Source organism: Tursiops truncatus, chromosome 1 (genome assembly GCF_011762595.2).
Source record: "Tursiops truncatus isolate mTurTru1 chromosome 1, mTurTru1.mat.Y, whole genome shotgun sequence".
Lineage (NCBI taxonomy): Eukaryota > Metazoa > Chordata > Mammalia > Artiodactyla > Delphinidae > Tursiops > Tursiops truncatus.
This window is the reverse complement of record NC_047034.1, coordinates 54448384-54464942: the sequence shown is the minus strand read 5'-3', so window position 1 is coordinate 54464942 and position 16559 is coordinate 54448384. Positions and strand designations below refer to the sequence as shown.

General features: G+C 39.8%; 1 long non-coding RNA gene across 2 annotated transcripts in view; it reads left to right on the top strand.

The window, feature by feature from the left end:
- LOC109552916 (uncharacterized) overlaps window positions 1-16559 on the top strand; it is a 371016-nt gene that overhangs the window by 48533 nt on the left and 305924 nt on the right. The window contains exon 1 of one of the 2 annotated variants that reach the window (XR_004526099.2): window positions 7641-7866. The exons of the other annotated variant lie outside the window; for it this stretch is intronic. This is a non-coding gene — a long non-coding RNA (uncharacterized lncRNA). Of the gene's footprint in view, window positions 1-7640; window positions 7867-16559 lie in introns of those variants that run through there. 2 annotated transcript variants of the gene reach the window in all.

Genomic DNA, 16559 nt, shown 5'->3' with positions numbered 1-16559 from the left:
CTTGGAACTCCCTTCTCATAATGTCCAATCCTGTCTCAGGCAAACAGAAAGGAGGAACCACAGCTCCTGTTTCTCCCCACCTCCAACATTAGGGTTGTCCTTTCTCAAGATCTTGATATTGAGTGCTATCAGTGAGGGCTGGGCAGGAGAAAAATGCTGCAGGCTTATTGGGAATTCCGGACCCCAGCCGGGTTTAAGCCTGGAAGTTGCTGGATCTGAGTTTCTGCGAGATTCACATAGGTTCTCGCTACAGCCTAAGTTAAGAGTTGAAAGGTCTCTACTCACAAGCTTGTCTTCCACTCCTCTGGTGGAGTCACTACAACACGGTTTTCAGTAGCTCTAAAAACCATTTAGGCAAAAGATGATTTATTTCTATATATGGCCAGAGGAGAGCCCAGTCACCGGCTGGCTTCCTGGTTGTCGCTCTCCAGCTTTTCCAGACCTGCAGACTCCACAGACTTCCAGGCTGGACGTGGGTTTCTGTGACCTGTGTGTAATCAGGTTCAGCAATGGAAAATTTGGCTCCCAGTGTGACTGTCCCTACTTGTCCTCGTCTCCCACCCCCTCCCGGCTTGCCTCTCCTCCCTCAGAATGCTGCAGCTAAAAAGCAAATAAAGAAGCTCTCACAGCTGCAGCCCTGCTAAAAATAGAAAGTTTGTTTATTTTTATATTCATGAAGCCCTTTTCCTGCTGTTGCTGTTGTTATGAGCCTAAGTCCCAGGCAGGAATGGGAAGGACTCTGTGTGCTGGGCACTGGCCAAAGGAATTCTGTCCCATGTTGGGGACTCAAACTGAAGCCTGTTCAGGGCCAGAGGATTTGGTGATCTGTTTTCTTTTTTGAGCCTCTCCTCTCCTAGCTGGCACCTGTTGCCCAGAATTTGGGGTGTGGGTGTCTTGGTTTTTTGACGATCTGCATGACTGCACTTCCCTTTCAGAGACGGCCTCCCCTTTTGTTATGATCTGCTCGTAGGAGAGTTGTGGGCAGAGGAAAGGACACTGGACTAAGAAGAAACAAACCTGGGTTTTCTTTCTTGCTCTGTGACCTTGAGCAAGTCGCAACCTCTCTGACCCTTGGTTTCCTCATCTATAAAACAGGGGTAATGATATATGCCCAGAGCTCAAGTATAATAATGGATATAAAACTACTTTGGAAAATTCAAGATATCTGCAAATGGATTGTTTTCCACTTTCTGAACAAACACAGGTTTCTCAAGTGTGTCCAAAGGATAGATATTCCCTTTGTGTTGAAGGGCTTTTGAGTCCCCTGTCCCAAAAGGAGGAGTGGAAGGGGAACAAGAGAATAGTACCCAAGGCGGTATGTTTTTATCATATTTCCTTTGAGATCTGTAAAAAAACAAACTCATGTTGAAATACCTGAGAGGTAATGAGACTAGAACAAAGAATTCTGGATTAGGATTTGGGAAATTGAGGAAGGAGATTCTTCAACATTCTGTTAACTTGCTGTGGACATTGGCGCAATGATTATACTGTTATGTGTTTCATCTCCCTTCTCATAAGGTAGAACTCTTATTAATAGCTGACCTTCCCAGCTGGAAGGGACCTACCTCCACTTGCTCAGACATCTAGATCACTTGGTTTATACCACACACATAGGGCTTGTCACATGTTTCACAGACAGCATCCTGGACTGTCACCATTGACACTTTCTCTTCTGAGATCCTAACAGCTGAGGCAGAGCTATGTTGGATACGCCTTTGACTCACCTCGGACCACTGTGACTGTTGTGTTTGCTTGTTTTCTGTGGAGAGCCCTGGCATACTCAGGATTCGTCCTGGAGCCTGGGTCACATCAGGTACCTGTATCCTACAGGCTTCTCTTTGTAAGCAACAAAATAACAGCTTTGGCTAGTTGAAGCAGAAAAGGAATTTATTTAAATTAAATTTTAATTAAGTTTTTGTGTTTTTTTTTTGCGGTACACGGGCCTCTCACTGTTGCGGCCTCTCCCACTGAGGAGCACAGGCTCCGGACGCGCTGGCTCAGTGGCCACGGCTCACGGGCCCAGCCGCTCCGCGGCATGTGGGATCTTCCCAGACTGGGGCATGAACCCGTGTCCTCTGCATCGGCAGGCGGACTCTCAACCACTGCGCCACCAGGGAAGCCCTAATTAATTAAGTTTTACAATTAAATTTTAATTAAAAAATAAAGACACTGTGACTTGGATGGATCACTTTAAAAAAAATCACTGAATGTAGCATTTCTTTAAGTTATGAATATAGACAACAAATCAGATACCTGTGACCTTATCACCTTTGTAAGTAATAGGGGGCCTTCCCTGGTGGCACAGTGGTTAATAATCCGCCTGCCAGTGCAGGGGACACGGGTTCGAGCCCTGGACTGGGAAGATCCCACATGCTGCAGAGCAACTAAGCCCATGAGCCACAACAGCTGAGCCCATGTGCCACAACTACTGAAGCCTGCGCACCTAGAGCCCATGCTCCGCAACAAGAGAAGCCACCGCAATGAGAAGCCTGTACACTGCAACGCAGAGTAGCCCCCTCTCGCTGCAACTAGAGAAAGCCCATGCGCAGCAACAAAGACCCAATGCAGCCAAAACTAAATAAATAAATAAAAATATATTTTAAAAAATCTTTAAAAAAAAAGTCATAGGTATTTTCAAGTGACATTTCAGTTGTTGCAGGCGTTCCAGAATACTACTTCTGGGCAACAGCAGTTACTAGACCTGCCACTAGATTTATTTAATCTACTAATAAAAAAATCACACATATTATGCTATCATATATTTGTTTAAAAAATTTAACTGTATTTTAATATAACTGGCTTCCTATGTGTTTCATTTTGTGCATTTCAAAACGTTCCTTATATACTTCATAGGCTTCATCAGACCTCCAAAGGGCTCCATGGCACACAAAAGGTTAAGAACCCCTTAACCTAAAGTATATTAGCTAGCTCACAGCAGGCTCAGCTACTTAATTTGCAGGGCCCAGTGCAAAATGAAAATGTGAGGCTTCTTGGTGAAAACTTTGAAGGATTGGAAGATGGGCAGCAGACCATTTAACTAAGCACAGGATCATGCTGAGCCTGGGGCCCCGTGTGACCACACAGGTTGCTGACCCATGAAGTAGGCTCTGGTTTGTAGAATTTCCAGAAAGGTCAAAAGGACAGGCTCTGGGGCTACTCGGCCAGGGGAAATATCCAAATTGTGCTGGAGAACTGGTCTGGTGAAGACCCAGGGCAGCTCCTGCTAAGCACAGACACTGCAGCGTGTACCCCTGCCACACTGACAGTAAGTGCTGGAAACTGCTCTGAATCTGCCACCACTGCTATGTCAGTAAGCTGGGTGGAGCCATCCCCACACCAGAATGGATTCTGGGTGACTCCTGCTCTTCTGTGTAACTAGTTTCCAATTTAAAGTCTGAACTAGGTTCATTTGATTGGTAGAGTCTAGTTCAAGGCTAGCCCATCTGCTGCAAGGGAGGCCCGTAAGCAAATATCTGTCGTTGACAGCTCCACAGTGGAAGACCAGCTCTGCTTCACAGGGAGAGGGACTCCCCAGACAAAGGAAGGATTCAGATGCTAAGTGGCCAAAAGCATGAGAAGTGTCCTTGATGGTACCCACACACCTGTTGGGTACCCTGACCACTTCTGAAGAAAGCCCAGGGGCTGGCAGAACATGTGGTCACCTTTAGGTAGATGAGGCCGTCAGGGAGAGAATAATATTAAAACATTTTCAGTTTCTGGGACATTTGGGTGGTGTCTAGGATCAATAAGGCAGAATATTTGGAATAGAGATTACTCAAGAAAATTCACAACCTATGGAGATAGGACAAAAAACTTGGGACTTTTACCAAAATATTCTCTATCCACAAGACTGGACAATGCCGGGAAGAAGGAATGGGCTCTACGCTGTCATACAGTGTCAAGGTCTAGTTAATTTAAGAATTTCCTTGAAGCAAAAGACAGTGAGTCAGTGCAACATATCAAAAGTTGGGCCAAGCCAAGGGGAGCAGAGGTTGCTCTAGAAATGACCCACCTTGTGGCCTGCACAGTGCCACTCTGTGGGGCAAGTGCTGAGCCCCCAGCCTCAGCTCGTGACTCATTTTTTCCCTTCTCACTCTTACTGAAAAGTAAATCAGTTAAGTAAGTGGTAGTTTTTTCTGTCTCCCTATCCCCACAGAGTGGTGGGTGGGCTGTTCTTTAAAAAGTGGTGCGAGGACAGAGCTGCCCCCAGAGAGTTTGACAGGAGCCCAGCAGAGTATAAGCTGCTTCTAGAGGTGGGACTGAGAGACCACAACTCACTGTCCAGGAGCTAAGACATCCAGCAGATCCTCTGAGGCCATGAGCATGGGGAGCCCTCCTGCCAAGACAGAGGAGCCATCCTTCCACCCAGAGGGACCACCTGTAAGGTTTCCCTGAGGGGCTGACAGGAGCCGCCAGTGGGGATGTCCTGAGAAGGAGCAAAGGACAATGCCACTCACCTAGCTCCTGACACAGGTCACGTGTTCTACCTCTTTTGTGCCCTTGATTCCCCATTTGAAACACTTGAGAGAGAGGTCATTATCTCTGTTTTACAGACTGGAGAGCCTACATCCTGGAGCTCCCAGTTCCCTTTAGCTTCCCAACATGTTACCTTGAGCAGAAATGGAGTTGGCCACCATCTTTTGGTTGATCTCTAGTAAAAAACTGGAGATTTTTGTCCTTTTAGTATATTTTTCAATGCGGAGAGAGAATAGTAATCCCCACCCCTTTCACTCACCAGAGTTTCTTTGGCAAAGAAATCTTGACTTACTATTTTTTTGCTAATTTAAAAATAAATATTTGAATAAACTCTGGAATAATTTTAGATCTACAGACAAGTTACAAAGAAAATACAGGGATCTTACATATCTTTCACTCAGTTTCCCCTAGGGTCGACATCTAATGTAACCATGGTACATTTAGAAATTAGCACTTAGAAATTAGCATTGGTATTATACTAATGATTGAACTATGGACTCTTTGGATTTCACCAATTCATCCACTAATGTCCTTTTTTCTGTTTTAGGATCCAATTTAGGATACCACATTGATTTTGGGAAACCTTGAACTTTAAGAGAAATTTCAGATTGCCAATAGAGGGTTTGTTTTGACCCAGAATGAAAAATACTTTTATTTGTATTTTCCCTCATTTTTCAAAATTCAAAACAGCTTTGACTATTAAGTGCTCTTTAAAATGCTTCAACAAACTCCTGGCTGCTTCCCTGAGATGCTAATATCAGACAAGCAGAAGTGGTTTGAGGATTTTGGTATAAAGGTGCTGCAAAAATGCAAAATATTGGAGTCTTTGGTTGGAAATTTGGGATATTCAAGTCTGTTTCTTTCTCCCAAGTTCTAAGTAATAAAAAATAGGATACTTTTCACACTTCTACCTCACATCTTCCTGTGGAGTCATATGAATTTGGGTTCAGAGTACTGCTTTTTGCGGAGGGCAAAAGAGAATAAAAGTAGGTGAGGGATTGTGTGAACTCAATTATGCAATTGGTTTCCCTGGGTTACTCCATCCATTGTTCATAGCATCAGGCTTGTGCTGGCAACATTCCAAGTCATGGAGTGTCTTATTATTTGTCTGGGCTTCTGCTTATCGATTGGGTGTCCTTGCTAATATAGTTTGTTTTCTCTTGAAATGAAACTAAAAGTGGGGTTATAGTTAGGCATTCTTGACTCTATGACAGGTCCCTTTTATAGTCCGCTTGCCTGGGCTCCCGTTGCTTTTGGAAATCTGTAAAATTTCAGGAGCTAGGCAGCTGGTGTGTGTGTACATGAGGGGCCCTTGTCATGATTATATAGAACTGAGATCTCACAGAATACATTGGACATCAGAGTTATTTCTGAGGCTTCATGGGCTAGATATAGCATCATAATAAGTGCTTGATTAATAATTTAGCTCCCCATTCCCAGTCTTTATCCACCATTATATAGCAATGTGGGTAGATTAAACAACCATACATATAACTCTATCCATCTGCTCTTATAGCCCGCCTAACTCTTAGGGCTTTACTTTTAGAATAGTGATAATTGCTCATTTTTGTTGAGCATTTACTATGTGTTAAGTAGCCTGCCATACTCTTTACATGTTTCTGTTTTGTGTAATTTTTCACAATTCTGTGTGGTAAGTACCATTATTATGTTCCTATTTTGGATGAGGAAAATTCAATTAAGAAACAATTTCATCCGAGGTCACATGGCTAGAAAGTAGTGAATCCAGGACTTGAAACAGAGCTGTCTAACTCCAAATCCAGTGTTCTCATAAACACCTTGCCACACTGAGCCAGGAGATATGGTTCGTTGGTAAATACATACACTTTTCCAGGCAATGACTCCCTACTCCCTCTTTAAGCAAAGATTACTCAAGTTCCAGAAATCAATCATCTACATCATTTATTGGATTTTTCCTACATGCAAAATTCCGTGCTTGATACTGATGGGCAAGAAGAGATAAAAGAAAATTAGCAGAGCACTGGCATGGAAAGAGCCCAGGAGATCCCGGCGCTATCACTGAGGGGTTTTGGCTACATCATGCAACCTCTTTGGACATCAAATGATTTCTTTGTAAAGTGAGCAGGTGGGATTAGATGAACTCAAAGGTCCCTGCCACTTCTTTGATTCTGTCCCCCATCTTTACACCAGACATGCATAGAATAAATGCCAGATGCCATCCCTGCCCTCTGAAGGATCATGAGACAAAACCTTCAAACACATGAAACAGTTAGAAGACAGTGGTGTTATAAATTGTCTACCTTAGGCTATAAGCCATCACTGGACATGCACTTACTTGAATCTCTTATGACTCAGCAGTTTTAGGGATAAAAGACATATGTCATAATTTCTTCCCTTAATAAGTGTACAAATTAGTTGGGAAACAGGACATAAGCGACTAGAACAGTGACTAATACAAGACATTAGATAATTAAGTGCTAAATTGTGATGTGCAGTCATTGCATGATGACGGTAAAATGAGAGCCGACATTTACTGAGTTCTTAGGTGAATGTGTAAGAGTTAAAGGATGCCAAAAAAAAAACCCTCAATAATTAAGATAAGTAATACTTTAATGCAATATTTTTAAATTAAGCTTTCAAAAAATTCACGATGAACACAAAATATCAAGATTTTAACAAAGACAGGCTCAGTAGTACTGATTTTTCCTTTTGTCTCAGGCTCAAGTACAGCTCAGCACAGCACTGTGAGATAGTGACTATACCTTATTGCTTTACGTTCACTGTCTTATTTAATGTTCACAATGACCCTTATGATTAGATTCTACTATTAGCATCGTTTTAGCGATGAGGAAGCTGAGGCTTGGGGAGGTGGTTAGGGGCAGGAATGAAACTTAAACCCAGGTCTCTGGCGTTATAATTCATGCTTTGAAACACTGCCTTAAATACCCTTACAAATATGCAGACAGAGCTCACCGCCCCAGTAGAAAGAAGGCTGTGACCCAGTGTTGCTGAGCTAGGGGTGGGCTCTTCCTGGGGCAACTCTGTGGTCCTCCTGGCAGGGTGCCCAGTGCAGCTGTATTTCTCATACCTGTTGCCTACTGGCTGCTGGAACCCTTGGGTGCCTCCTCTTTCCTTACCTACCCTGGGGGTTCCTTGAGTCTGGAAAGCACTTTGGAGGGTGATGCTCCATCTAATTTCATCCGAAGTAGGAAATCCAAAGTGAAGTCCATCTGAATTGTGCTTTCTGCCTGATCCCACGTAAAGAAAAGTTCTGTAGTGTTTTAGCGATATCTCACAGCAAAGGAAACCATGCTGAACTCAGAGCCTATATCAGAAGTGTTTGTCATCTCAGGCCCCATCTGCAGCACCCAGCCCCATTTCCGGGCAGGAAATGAAACCACAGAAGGCAAGGTAAATATTGATTTTCAAGTCACTGCTTTGGGGGCAGCCATCATTTTCTTGCTGATTTACTTCTAGTGCATGTTTGCCCAAGGTGTGGGGCAAAAGCACTGATCAGATGGGCCCATGGGGGCATTTCAAGTGAACTGTGCTGTTTGGGTCAAAAATTCACGCATGTGTCGTCGGGACTAGGGGTTAGACTTCTGCTGCCCCAGGCAATTGGTTGTTAGTACAGATAGTGGCTTGGGATAACTAGATGTGGTAAAAAGGAAAGTCAGAATTGTAAACTGTCAGAATGGGACTTTGGAAGTTATTTGGTCCAGGTCTTCATTTTACAGGAGAGGAATTAGAAGCTTAAAGAAATTATGTGACCTTTGGAAAGGTCACATAACCCTTTCATGGCAGACCTGAGACGCAAAATTGTGTAGATTTTTTTTTTTTTTTTTTTGCGTTACGCGGGCCTCTCACTGTTGTGGCCTCTCCCGTTGCGGAGCACAGGCTCCGGACGTGCAGGCTCAGTGGCCATGGCTCACGGGCCCAGCCGCTCCGCGGCATGTGGGATCTTCCCGGAACGGGGCACGAACCCGTGTCCCCTGCATCAGCAGGCGGACTCTCAACCACTGCACCACCAGGGAAGCCCCTGTAGATGACATTTTGAAGTGGCGATTTTAATGCAACCATAGAGCCATTTCAATGGTGCCTAACAGCACTATTTTTAACAGCACAAGGGATGCTTCCACTCTAGTCTTTGACCTCTCCTTATCCCCTTATCTCAGGTTCAGTGAGAAAACATACTGAGATCATTTAGTGGTACCTGTTGTGGACATAGCGACTATTTCTGTAGCATAAATAAGATGATCTGTAGTGGCACAAAACCCTAGGGTGCTGTGGGTCTCTCCACAAATTGCCACATCTTGTCTTTATTTTTTTCTTGATGGAAAATTTTTAAATATTTATATTGTGAAATAACGTAAGGCTTAGGTTTCACAATGTACATAGATGATTCGTGTATTAGTCACATTTCTAGAATATTTCTTAACAATTCCAAAATGTTTATTTTTCCAGGATGTTGAGTTATTTTGTTGGGCCATTGAGATGCCCATACTGGGAAGCTGTGTCCCTCTGTCCTTCAGTCTCTCTTCCTTCCCATCCCTCCCAGGACCTTCATCACTGTGGGTGCCATGTCTCATAGAAATTCAGGAACCTGTGGGGAGCAAGGCATAGATGACTGAGGGCCACTTAACAACCTATAACCAATAACTCCAGGTGTTTAGTTAAAAAATATTAGGTGAACCGATTAGCTCATGGAATAGGGAGTGTAAGTTTGTGGTACATGCATCAACAAAATGGGAATAATTATTTGCTGCCAATTTCACAAGGATAGGAAGATATGTATATACTGTGCATGTAAGATACTATGTATACGTACATTATATATGACTTACAGATGTCCCAGTTCTCATGGAACTGCCCACAGTTCCCTGAGTTCACCTCTATATTTAGACTTTGGGCCTTTGTCCTAGGGGTTCCCCTGCCTGGATTGCCTTTACACTCTGTTGGCATGGAAAGCATCTTATCTTTTAAGGTCTGGCTCAATTGTTACTACCTCTGAGAAATAGTTCCTGAATCCTTCAGGTTAAATGGACGACTCCTTTCTTTGTGCCTCCACGTGTCCTTCTACATACCCAGTCACTCTCTACTCGCAATTGTTTATTTATATGTCTACCTCTCCTCTTGAGGACAGGGATTATGATCCACCCATCTTAGTGTCCCTGAGCCCAGCATGGTACCAGGAACACAGTAAAGCTCAGTAAACATTTGTTATGTAAACCATGTCTTCGAGACGATGATGCTCCAGGAAGTGTTTGAATGGGTGCTTTGGTCATGGGTGTTTAGGTCATGAGTTTGTAGGTCACGGGTGTGTAGGACATCTGGGTCTCCTGTTCCCTGGGTCATGTGGGAGGAGGTGTCCACAGATGTCATGAATACAGACATCCCTAAGGACCTGGAACACTTTTGCTTCCAATTTAGCAATTTTGCCAGTGAGATGCCAGCATTTTGGGTACTGTGCCTCTAGGTGTTCATATAAACTTGTGGCTGTAAAAGAAAACCTGATTTTTTCCCCCAGTGATTTCCAGTTACCTTTACTGTTGCTTATAGAAATAAAATACTTATTGAAGTGTAATCTTTATCCTGTGCTGATTCCAAATTACCTTTTTTTACATCTTTATTGGAGTATAATTGCTTTACAATGGTGTGTTAGTTTCTGCTTTATAACAAAGTGAATCAGTTATACATCAAATTACCTTTTTATGCTGTTATCTCTTTCCATCTGTGTGTTTTTATGATCTGACAATGCATTTGTCAGTCAACAAGTATTTATTGAGAGCCCTGCAGGGTTTCTAGCATAACATTTTTAACACATATCATACTTTTCTTAGGTATTCTCCTGGTGTTATAACTTTGGCTTCTAATACAGTTTAAATGAGAAAACTGTTTCACCTGAAGGTGTTTTGAAGTTCATAATCCAGAGATTGGTGCCTTTGATGGGGAAAGGAACAGTCATAATTTATTGGCCTACTGTGTACTAGGCATTAGGCTCTACAATTTACATACATTATCTTATTTAATTCTCATACCTGTCCCATGTGTAAGTGGTCTGATATTGCATTTTACAGTGAAGGAAACAGATTAAGTGGCAGGCTCCTATAACTAGCAAAGGATCAAGCTGGGCTTGAACTCAGGCCTGTTTGAAACTACAGCCCATACTCTTTCCCATGCATTATTTCCTTATTACATTGAACTGCTCTAAAGGCAAATGTTTGGAATGATTACAATGGAAAGTAGATTGTATATTCCTTAAGGCTGGGACTGCTGTGCTTAAAACTGAAATGTGCCGTTTGATGATTTGACATGTCTTTGTGTCTCTTTTTTCCCTATATGTGATAAATAGGACTCACACTGTGATTCTTCTCTAAGCAGCTGGAAATGATGTGATGATTTCTCACCCTCCCTTCTTCCGTCAGCCCCAAAGAACAATTCAAAGGACCTAACCCCAAACTTAAAAGCTGTACAGTGATGTTCATGATTCCAACCACGTATTCATTCTTCCCTATCTGTGCTGCTGCTACGTAGGGCTCTTCCTTGTGAGTTATAGGTATTATGTGTATTTTTCTGTCCTTCTGTCTCTCTCTTTATAAAAGGTCCTGGAGTAAAGTTAAAAAATAACCTACATTGTATACTTTACAAGGTATTTCAAGGTCATTCATTCCCTTGTTCACTCAGTTGGTTGAACACCTTGTTTATCAATCAATGTTGAACTCTTTGATGTGTCTACAGTGTGTCTGAAAAATGCACTCTGCCCGTCCTTGAGGAACTCTTAGGCAAGCATGTACACAGCTGACTGTCCTGTGAACAACATCTAAGGGACTTTAGGAGAGTAAGGAATGAATTATTTGGGGGGAAAGGAGAAACAGGTAGGACAAGGAAACCACCAGAAAGCAGGAGTTATGCGAGCTGGATAGTCAGCCATTCCACAAACATTTTGACCACCTGCTGTGTGTTGGGCACTGTATGAAGCACAGGAACTGCTAAGGTAGAATTACACAGTCCTCATCCTCAAGGCATTCACAGACTAGAAGAGGGAAAGACATGTCAGCAACTGAGTGTTAGGTACCAAGATAGATGTACAAGTTATGGTGCTGCTGCCGATGGATGGTGAATTCTCCTTGGTCTGGGCTCTTAAGGGGAGGAACAGGCAAGAGATCCTAGAAGAGGTGAGTTTAACAGAGTCTTGAAAGCTTTGAAGGTGTTTAGGGGCAGGGTGAACAGGCAGAGAGGCATGAAACAGCAAGGCACATTAAGGAACTTCAAGTTGTCAAGAGTTGGGGAGAGGAGTATGCACCAGTGGGCAGGAGTGAAGGGTGAGTCTGGGTTGATCGGCAAGTGTCTGGAAGAGGAATGTCTTTGAACTCCAAGCTAAGGAGTTTTTATGCTGTAGGCCTTGGAAAGCCATGGAAAGATTTTTAAACAAGGGAATGATGTCATCAGAATGGCATTTGAGTATATTTTCATCAAAGTTATAAATGGAAGTAAATGTTGAAAAGTGAAAATTTGACATTATTTTTCATGTATGTTACTGAAGATATTTTTTCTAAAGCATTTACAATTGTATATTAAAATTAAAAGAAAAACGGGGGTGGTGGTGGTGGTGGCGGGATGAATTGGGAGATCAGGATTGACATATATACACTAATATGTATAAAAGAGAGAACTAATAAGAACCTGCTGTATAAGAAAATAAAATGAAATTTTAAAAAAAGAAAACCAAATTATAACTAATGCATGGAATTTTTAAATTAAATTTTTTATTTTCAGATAATTATAGATTCACATGCAGTTATAAGAAATAATACAGAGAGATCCCATATACCCTTTACCCAGTTTCCTTCAATGATATTATCTTATAAAATTATAGCACAATTTCGCAACCAGGGTATTGAAATTGATAGTTAAGATAAAGAACACTTCTACCACCACAAGAATCCCTCATGTTGCCCTTTTATAACCACACACTTCTTTCTCTCCCCCACTTACTTCTTAATCCATGGAAATTTATCATTTTTTCCTTTTTTTGGATGGTGCTTTCAGTGTCAAGTCTAAGAATTCTTTGCCTAGCACTAGATCCTAAAGATTTTCTCCCATTTTTCCTAAAAGTTTATAGTTTTGTGTTTTACATTTAAGTCTATGATCCATTTTAAGTTAAATTTTGTATAAGGTGTGAGATTTAGGTCAATGTTTTTTTTTTTCCTATGGATATCCAATTGCTCCAGCATCATTTATTGAAAAGGCTACATTTCCTCTGTTGAATTGCTTTTGCATGTTTTTCAAAAATCAGTGGGCATATTTGTATGGGCCTATACCTCGGCTCTCTGTTCTGTCCATTGATCTGTGTGTCTATCTCTCCACCAGTATCACACAGTCTTAATAACTGTAGCTACACAATAAGTCTTGGAATAGGGTAGGTTTATTCCTTCTACTTTATTCCTTTATTTCAAAATGGTTTTAGCTATTCAAGTTCCTTTGCCTTTCTATATAAATTTTAGAAGAATCTTGTCCATATCTATGAAAAGTCTTGCCCGGATATTGATAGGGATTATGTTAAACCTGTATAACAATTTGGGGAAAATTGACATCTTTACTAATTTGAGTCTTCTAATCCATAAACATGATATGTCTATTTATTTAGATCTTCTTTGATTTTCTTAATCATCATTGCATAGTTTTCAGCATACAAGCCCTGTACATGTTTTGTTAAGTTTACACCCATTTACTTTCTATGTGTGATTGTTAGTGGTGTTTTATTTTTAATTAAGATGTTTATGTATTCAGTGCTAGTCTATATAAAAACAATGGGTTTTTGCATATTTATCTTGACTCCTGTAACCTTTCTAAATTCACTTATTTGTTCTAGGAGTTTTATTATTATTTTTAAAAATAGATTCCTTGGGATAGTCTATGTAGACAATCATGTCATCTGCAAGTAGGGACAGTTTTGTTTCATGTTTTAATGTTTTCTAATCTGTATGCCTTTTGTTTCCTTTGCATTATTGCACTGGCTAAAACTTCTGGCACTATGTTGAATAAGAGTGGTGACAGCAGACATCCTACCTTGTTCCAGATTTTAGAGGAAAAGCATTTAGTCTTTCACCATGAAGTGTAATGTTAGCTGTAGGTTTTGATAGATTCTTTTTATCAAGTCAGGGTAGTTCCCTCTTCCTATTTTTCTGAGAATTTGTATCATGAATGAATATTTAATTTTGTCAAGATTTTTTCTGCATTAATTAATATAATCATGCGATTTTCATTATTTGATTTGTTGACTGGTGGATTACAATTGCTTTTCAAACATTGAACCAGCTTTGCATCCCTGAAATAAACCCCACTTGGTCATGGTGTATAATTCTTTTTTCATATTGCTGAATTCTATTTGCTAATATTTTGTTAAGTATTTTGGTGTCTAAATTCACAAGGGATATTGGTCTGAGTTTTCTTTTTATGTACTGTTTTTGTTTGGTTTTGGCATCAGGTAATACCAGCTGCATAAAATGAATGGGGAAGTGTTCCCTCTTCTTCCATTTTCTGGAGAGGTTGTATAGAATTGGTATTAATTCTTCATTAAGTGTTTGGTAGAATTCTCCAGTGAAACCACATGGTCCTGGAGATTTCTTTTTTGGGAGCTTTTAAGTTAAAAATTCAACTTCCTTAATAGTTATAGGGCTATTCAAATGATCTGTTTCATATTGGGTGGGTTGTGGTAGTTTTTATTTTTCAAGGGATTGGTCCATTTGCCAGATGTAGGTCTGTAGAGTTTTTTTGTAGTATTCATTGGTATTCCTTTTAACATCTGCAGAGTCTGTAACAATACTGTACCCACTGTTTCATTCCTGATATTGGTAATTTGTGTTCTCTCTCTCTCTTTCTCCCCCTTTTTGTCTGTCTTGCTAGAGTATTGCCAATTTTATTGGTCTTCTCAAAGAATCTACTTTTTATTTCATTGATTTTTCTATGTTATCAATTTTCTTGATTTCTGCTTGTATCATTATTATTTCCTTCTTTTCACTTTGGGTTTATTTTGCTTTTCATTTTCTAGGTTCTTTAGATGGGAGCTTGGATTATTGATTTGAGACTTTTCCTCATTTCTAACATATGCATTTAGTGTTATAAATTTACCTCTTAATACTGCTTTACCTGTGTCTCACAAATTTTGATATGTTGTGTTTTTATTTTCTTTCATTTTGATATATTTTAAAAATTTCCTTCAGACTTCTTCTTTGACCCATGGATTATTTAGAAGTGTGTTGTTTAGTTTCCAAGCATTTGGAGATTTTCCTGTTATCTTTCAGTTATTGATTTTTAGTTTGATTCCATTTTGTTCAGAAAACATACACTGTATAATTTGAATTCTTTTAAATTTGTTGAGATTTGTTTTATGGCCCAGGCTGTGGTCTATCTTGGTATATGTTTTGTGGGCACTTGAAAAGAACATGTATTCTGCTGTTGTTAAGTGGAGTGTTCTATAAATGTTGATTATATTGTTGGTTGATGATGAATTCTTCTATATCCTTGATGATTTTAGGTCTAGTTATTATAACAATTGTTGAGGGAAGGGTGTTGAAGTCTCCAACTATAATTGTGAATTTGTCTATTTCTTCTTTCAGTTCTATCCATTTCTTCTTCACATATTTTACACACCATTGTTTGGTGCATACACATTTAGGATTGCTATGTCTTCTTGGTGGATTGACCCTTTCCTATTTATATAACATCCCCCTCTGGGTCTGGTAATTTCTTTGCTTTGAAGTTTACTTTATCTGATATTAATATAATCACTCCTTATTCCCTTTGATTAATGTTTGCATTATATATCCCTTTCCATCCTTTTACTTTCATCTGCTTACACTGTCATGTTTAAAGTGAGTTTCTTTTAGACAGTATACAGTTGGGTCATGTTTTTTAATCTACTCTCCCACTATCTCTCTTTTAATTGGTGTATTTTGATATTTACATTTAATGTAATTATTGATAAGGTTGGAATATGCCATTTCTTCCTTCTCTCATTTTTTTTCATTTCTGTTTTCTTTTTCCTGTCTTCCTGTGGGTTACTTATTCTTTAGAATTCCATTTTGATTTATCTATAGTGTTTTTGAGTGTATCTCTTTGTATAGCCATTTAAATGGGGGTTCTAGGAATTACATTTTTACATATATATATATGTATATATATATATATATATATATATATATAAAACTTATCACTGTCTGTTGGTGTTGTCAGTTTACCAGTTTGAGTGAAATATAGAAGCTTTACCTCCCTTATATACCTTTACACTTCCCCATTTATTATATAATTGTCTTAAATTTCCCTCTACATACATTTAGAACCATATCAGATAGTAGTATCATTTTTGCTTCAACCATCAAAAATAATTTAGAAACTCAAGAGGAGAAGGAAAGCCTATTGTATTTACGTATATTTTTGCTTACATTTTTTCTTTTCTTCTTTTATTATTCTTTTCCTGTTTAGAGAACTTCCTTTAGCTATTCTCTTAGGGTAGTTCTTCTTGGTGACAAATTCTCTTAGTTTTCCTTCATTTGAGAATATCTTGATTTCTCCTTTATTCCTAGATAACATTTTTGCTGGATAGGATTCTGGGTTTATAACTCTTTTCTTTCAGCACTTGAAAAATATTATAAAATACTTTTACTTGGAAAAAACTCTTCTGACCTCTATGGTTTCTGATGAGAAACCACTGTCGTTCAAATTATTTTTCCCCTATAGGCAAGGTGTTTTTCTCTGACTTTTTCCAAGGTTTTTTCCCTTGTCTTTAGTTTTCAGGAGTTTAATTATATATCTAGGCACGATTTCTTTGAGTGTATCCTGTTTGGGGTTTGCTAAGCTTCTTTACTCTGTATATTTATGTCTCTTGTCAAATTTGGGAGGTTTTCAGCCATTATTTCTTTGAGTACTTCTTTAGCCCCACCCTCTTTCTCCTTTACAACTGCATTGATGTGAATATGAAAATTTTTTTATGGTCCCACAGGTCTCTGAGACACCATTAATTTTTTTTTAATCTACTTTCTCTTTGTTCAGATTGAGCAGTTCCTATTGTTCTATCTTTCAGCTCACTGTTGAGTCCATCCACT